Raw genomic sequence first — 6,913 nt, forward strand, 5'->3', positions numbered from 1 at the left:
GGTCAACACTGTTCAACACAAAGTCATGAAATGGATGTTAGAGCAGAAACTGATAATAAAAAAGGGCTGCATAGATACAAGCCATATTAAACATCTAGGTGTTAGCATGTAGACTAGAAAAACAAAAAGGAGGAGGTTTATCCATTCATTTAGAGGATGATGTGGAACATACAAGAATGCACTTACCTGGTTAACTAGTAACAATGAGTACTGTGACAGAATCATACTCCTGACAGACTTTCTAATCCTTAATCACCCAAAGAATATTGATAAAACCTTTGAAAGACTTGAAAAAATTATCCATATAATAATAACCTATATTTCAGAACACAAAGACATATCAATCAATGAAAAAGTGGACAACCAAATGAATAAAGAACAACTTTGGGGCTATCTGATAAGGTATTTAATTGGTACCATTAATAAAATTGTATGCACACTGACAGAATAGTAAAAGATGCAAGAGGTCACATTAGTCCACAGGAAGAAATAATATGGAAGTATGAAAGAGGAGTGAGCACTAAAGTATTTGAAGAAAATAGATGCAAATTAAATCAAATTGAATTAGGTATTCTAAAAAAAACTCTTCAGGAGAACCTGTGCCAAAAATGGTACTAAATACCAAGCATAAAACAGCAGCAACAGTATTAAGATAATATTACTCAGAATGGATAGTTAGTGCTAAAAATAATACTAAATAATTAATAATAATCCCATGACAATAGTCCGTAACTGGAAGGAGAAGAGTATTTTTTGTCCCATGCTAAGAACTCTTCTTGTATGTAACCACAACAACTAAGCAGAACAGAAGATGTTTGCTTGCTAACCAAAACAGATAACTACCTCTCCCTCTCTTATATCTGAGCAAATTATAGCTTCTTGGTTTAAGTATTATAAAATAAACCCTCAATAACTGTATCAGTTGTGACATTTCTATTGAAAAATACAACAGAATTTATTATATTTGCCATTGACACAACATGTAGCCTCATAAGAATATAAAAATCAGTGATAATTTCACAGACAACAATGTTTACAATAACATCCACTGGCAAGTTAGTTTTGATTTAATCAGTGATGATAATAGGAAGATGAAGATCCCTAAGCATTATTAAAATGAAATGAAGAATCAAGTTGATTGGACAAAAACAGAAATGAAAATTAGTTAACTATTTTCCTAAAAATAATGATGAATAGCGATGCAACAATATGATATACAATAAAATATCAGTTTATATGAGCATGGCAAGAACCTGTGGATTAATTGGTTTACCAGGTTTTTATGAGTGGATTATGACTGAAAACCTAATGTTAAAATTGCAAATACTCTAAATAGTATATCAATTATGCTAGTTTCTAACAAAAATTGGAAAAATTATACTTCAATGCACATTTCTAGCCTGCATGATAGAAATTTGTGATTTCAGTCCATTTTTTTTTTTTTTTTAACACAAAGACAATTTTTAAAATTTGTACTAATGTCAAGTTTTATCATAAAGCTATTGCAATTGAGACTGAATAAGTCCTTAGCACTCAATAATTTAAATATAATTAGAAGTGGAAAGAATTATATTTAAATAATGGAGTAGACATTATTAATATTTAGTCACATTTCCAACAGTTTTATTATGATAACACTTGACATTGGTACAAATTCTAAATAGCCTATGTCTATGTACAAAAGTGTATTTTATAGAAATCTCGAACTCAGAGTGTACAGTAAGCCATGGTTGCACACAGACATGTTGATACACAAATACTAATCATCCGGGAGTAGCTTGCACTTACAAACCTATGTATCGAGGATATAAAAAACACATATTGGGCAAAATAACATGAAGTCTGTTGTATCAAGGAATCATTACAGCAATAATGATGAACAAAAATTACTAAAACTAGTTGACACATTGATTAATAAAGTATTGATAGGAAAAACAAAATTGGTAAATAAAAATGCAACTACATTAATATGCGAAAGATAAGACTATTTACGTCCTTTATTTTTTAAACAAAGCATTACCAAATTCAGTAGGTAAGAAATGCAATGTTAAGATTTCTTGTATGTCCATTTTAACTTCTATGAACAAGTTAAAAGCATTTTGCAAATGCTTGTAAAAGACAAATACTTGCTTTAACTAGTTCAAATTTGTATCCTTAAATAGTCTCAGTCCTCTTTACACTACCGACTAACTGTTGTTTCCCCGAGATGTCAGCAGTAACTGGCACGCAGAATTCGTACTCCCAATTCAATTTGACAAGTTCCCAGTTAGTGTTCTGAAAAACTAGAATAGAAAACCCCAAATGATATAAAAAATTATAGAGCCCTGAATCTTTAAACCCTTAAATGAAAGCCATCTTCAGTTGATACTGCTACTTAAAACAATTCTGCTGTTTAAGGGTTAAACACCCACTGATGTTTCTAGTTGTTTCACTGAAATTTCCATTTATAGTCTTCCTTTACAATTGCAATTCTCTGAAAAAAACTTCTCTATAAAAGGGGTTAACACTTTTTTCTTTTTTTTTTGCAATTTAGCTGGATAACTGATTTACAACTTGGGGAAAGCATTTTGGTTTATGATAAAATTCCTTAAATATCCATATTCTTCTATATTATCATACACTGCAACTCTCACAATTACATGATACTATTTCTGGTAACATTTTGTAGTACTTTGTCATTTTACCCATTAGTTTGCACACAGCATTTCTTACATTATCATACTTCTTGTTGATCTCACTTTGGACTACACCTGGGCATTTATTATTGGAACTTGCTAATCAATTAACCATCAAGCTCATTAACTGATTACACTTTATGAATTGCTTATTCTCGTGAGATGGTTAAAACAATTATTTGAATTAAAAATATTAATTAAATGCTGCAAACCAAGTTTCAATGCCTACAACATGCAAAGCACAGACAGCCCTTTGTTTAACTTCATGCTACAACAAATAATGGCAATAATTTACTTTAATAATTGGAATAAGCAAAAAATGGAAATAAAAGGGAAATCCTAAGTTTGGTTAGTTTATTATTTTTATTACATTAGTAAATTTAATTATAATTCTGAATAATCATTTATATGGCACTAATCAATGTTTGCAGGTAATCAATTCCATTAGTTAATCAGATTTGTAATTTGTATACAGTAAGGTGATCAAATAAATTATTAAGCTTCCCCTTTCACTGGTGCATGTTACAAATGCCCCTTATATGTTGTTTTACCTATAAGAAAAATAACATGCAACTTGTTTTTCTTCAGAAGGAAATCAGATAAGAGTTGAGAGCTGCCACTCTTTGCACTTCATACTAAAAGTGCAGTTGATGTTCACTGGATGTGGAAATGGGCATTACTTGAGTGTGTTTGTGTATTATTTTTTCCACACACAAGGCCAGTCTTGCATACATAGCTTTAGATTTCAATACACTTTTAAAATATAGGTTTTTCACATACATTTCATTAGACCTGCTTTGAAAGCTTTATGCACTTTAGGGAGATGTAGTTTTAGATCTAACATCTGTCTATAGCAAATGTATTTTAAATTTTTATTGTAACTGATTCTGGTTTTTGAAGGAGCTACTTTATGTGGTTTAACTTAGGTTATGCAACTGGATTATCTATTTGTTTTATTTAAAAACTTATTGGCTTATTTTCCATTTGGATTTTGCTAGATTTATTTTCCTATTGACTTACAAATAGAATTACAATTCAACTGGTGAGAGACACTCATGTTTCTCACACCTTTCCCATTTCTACAACATCCAAAACCTTTTACCATAGAAATTATGGAATATTTCCCGATGTATGACTGACCAAATATGCTACTTCAATCAATATAATTATATATTAACACTGTAGAGGTGACTGAATTTCTTAAAATTCAGTATGCTTCACACTTGGTTTTCTACCTGTTCATGTGTCCAATAAACATTAACCTATTTCTGCCTGTGGTATACAAGTCAACAAATATAACTATAAAGATGATTGTTCTAGTAATATATTTTAATTTACATGCAATTTACAATATTTCCCACAAACATGTTACTTTCAGATACATATACATGATATATTTATTTATTAATCAATTCCATTAAAGATGATATGTAAAAATTGTCTGTGCCACAGTTTAACAGCTTCTGTAATTATGAAAAATTTCCACAGAACAGATGTTTAACGAACTCAACTGTTCTGCATGTACAGTCACATCAATCAAATGGGAAACTTATTCTATCTCCTCTCTTGTTTTCCTATAACCAACCCATATTGTAACCTTCCCATCCATGTCACAAGATACAGTCTTGTAATGACAATCTTGTTTTTTTAATTCTGAAAGCCATAATAAACAACAGTGGCAGCATTTCCTCTAACATAAAAAGAAATCAGTAGTGTTATCACAGAATTACATTAAAACTGTCATTCAAAACTTTATGTTAAGCACTACTTACTGATTCTGTTAAAATGATGAGGAATGTAATTCTTTACAAATCAAAGTACAAACAAACAGGTAATACATTTATCAACTAATAACACATTATTTATTATTACACTAGAAGATGCTTTTGTTACAAATAGAAAAACTATGAAAGTCTTGTTATTGAAAACATGAGCATTTCTATGCTTATGTAAAGTGAAACAAACAGAAGTATAAAACTGTTAGCAGAAGTATGCTTAAAACTAATCATACTTGGTATGATATATGTATTCTACTCACAGCATGGTTTAAATACTCATGCACTTCATGAACAAACCTTAAAGAACTGAGTAAATAATGCAATCTAACACTGTATTCTTAAAGATTTTTTTACAAAGTGTACAAGTGTTTTAACCACACTATACAATTAATGTCTTATGAAAAATATAATTAGTTATAATAATACTTCACCAGCTTAGAAAATCACATTTGCACACATAAATTAAATATATGATTAGTAATCATTTTCTGACCACAACAGCAAAATGCAAATAAGCTTTGAATTTGTAAACAGCAGTGATATTAGATACAATTTTATTGCATTTGGAAACATAAGGTATTTCTACATTTTAATATAAAAACTACCTTACAAAATGTCTTAAAATTATAATAAATTAAATGGTATTTGAAATGATCCAACATTACTATCAATGAATTTCTCAACTTACAATACTTGTCAGGTATTTGTAAAATATAGTTTTTGTAAAATAAAAAACTACACAATTTATAGAGACTTGCTTACAAAAATACATAAATACTAGTGTCTATTAATTAACACTGCATCACTTACACAGATTTTCTGATTATATTTGCGTTGTTTTTACTACCATGAAGTTATTTCAAGTTCACTAACTTAAAAAATAAAATAATTCTGAATAGGTACAAGTTGCCAGAAAAAAAATGAAATGAGATAAAATTTTTTATTATTTCTAAAATGCTCCTGTTGTACGAGCTGTAAAGTAACTCACTCAATAACCATGTTTCTGTAGAAGACAAGCGATATTCTGGCACATATGACCACTTGTGTAAAGCTTGCAGAACTATTTATCCAACAACAATTTAAACTTAAAAATGAAGTCTGTTACTATTAAACATAAAAATCAGCATCAATAGCACAAGGTTGACACTTTCACATTATTAAAATCACACAAGTTTTTCGACTCTTGTATTCTGATCTTACCTTTACTACATTTTATACGTAATAAAAGAATAACGATGACTAACGATTAATATCTAACTTTGAAATCATACTATAGCATCGCAGTATAACTTGGCTAACGCTTTTTATATATTGAATAACACAGTGACAACGGCAGGCTTAGTGTTTAGCATACAACAATTTACTCATACACCAGTATTACTGCCATCCCTTGGGCCACCGTAGCTAAGGCTTACCAAGTAAAATAAATTAGAAATTATGCAATATTCATATCGGGTTTAAATATGTTTTAACTTTTACTAAGTTTATTAATAAAAGTTCAAAAACTCCCGTACACGATCACTTTAAAATCTTAATCTTATGTATACATATTAGTTTAATATTAATTCATTAAACAACAACAAAAATTATCTCAATCACTCACAGAAGTTATTCCACTACAGCGGTTTCGATGAGATAGGCCTATCACACTGATCGATATCCTCTGTGGTCAATAACAGACCATTTCTTTTGCTAGTTTTATTTTGTACTGTTGTCAGTTCACTAGAACAGAAAAATTAAATAATGATAATAATAATAATAAACTAAAATAAGGTTACATAATAATACTCTTGTACACCTAACTCCAAGGAGAGACACCAATTAAGCTGAAACAAAAAAGTATTTCAATGTTAAGTACTAAAAATATGTTAAAAATTTCATGCGTAACGCGAGCAATATGCTAAATCATCCATATATTAAAAATGTGGAGAGACTTCTTACCATGGAACCACATCATAATATTAAACATTAATTGAAAAACTGCAATACTACTCACAAAATAGATACAATAAAATGTGTTGAATATACAGTGTATATATATATATATATATCATTTTTAATAAGTAAATAAAGTTAATTTATTATTTTTAATTTCGCGCAAAGCTGAAGGTTATCTGCGCTAGCTATCCTTGATCTAGCAGTGAAAGACTAGTGGAAAAGTACATAGTCATCACCACCCACCATCAACTCTTGGGCTGCTCTTTTTACCAACCATTAGTGGGATTGACCATACTATTATGACGCCCCCACAACTGAAAGAACGAGAATATTTGGGAACGGGGATTCAAACCTGCACATGTCAATAAAGAGCATGAACCAAGAAAAAAGATTAAAACAAACACAAATTAGCATTGGCAATCGACATAAACACTGATTTCAGAAACTAGTACAAACTACCACAATAAATAATATTACTATAATGGACGTAAAGTGTATGACAGTACCTATGTATGTAACAAA

At 29.8% G+C, this 6,913-nt stretch overlaps 1 protein-coding gene across 1 annotated transcript in view; it reads right to left on the minus strand.

Moving 5' to 3' along the window:
- The window catches only part of LOC143223256 (rho GTPase-activating protein 190-like), a 148,596-nt gene extending 142,309 nt beyond the window's left edge, over positions 1-6,287 (minus strand). The window contains 1 exon segment of the mRNA XM_076450966.1: positions 6,057-6,287. The gene's annotated coding sequence lies outside the window, so the exon portion shown is untranslated.
- Positions 6,288-6,913: the final 626 nt, after the last annotated feature.

The sequence above is a fragment of the Tachypleus tridentatus genome, chromosome 8 (assembly GCF_004210375.1).
Source record: "Tachypleus tridentatus isolate NWPU-2018 chromosome 8, ASM421037v1, whole genome shotgun sequence".
In the NCBI taxonomy this organism is placed as follows: domain Eukaryota; kingdom Metazoa; phylum Arthropoda; class Merostomata; order Xiphosura; family Limulidae; genus Tachypleus; species Tachypleus tridentatus.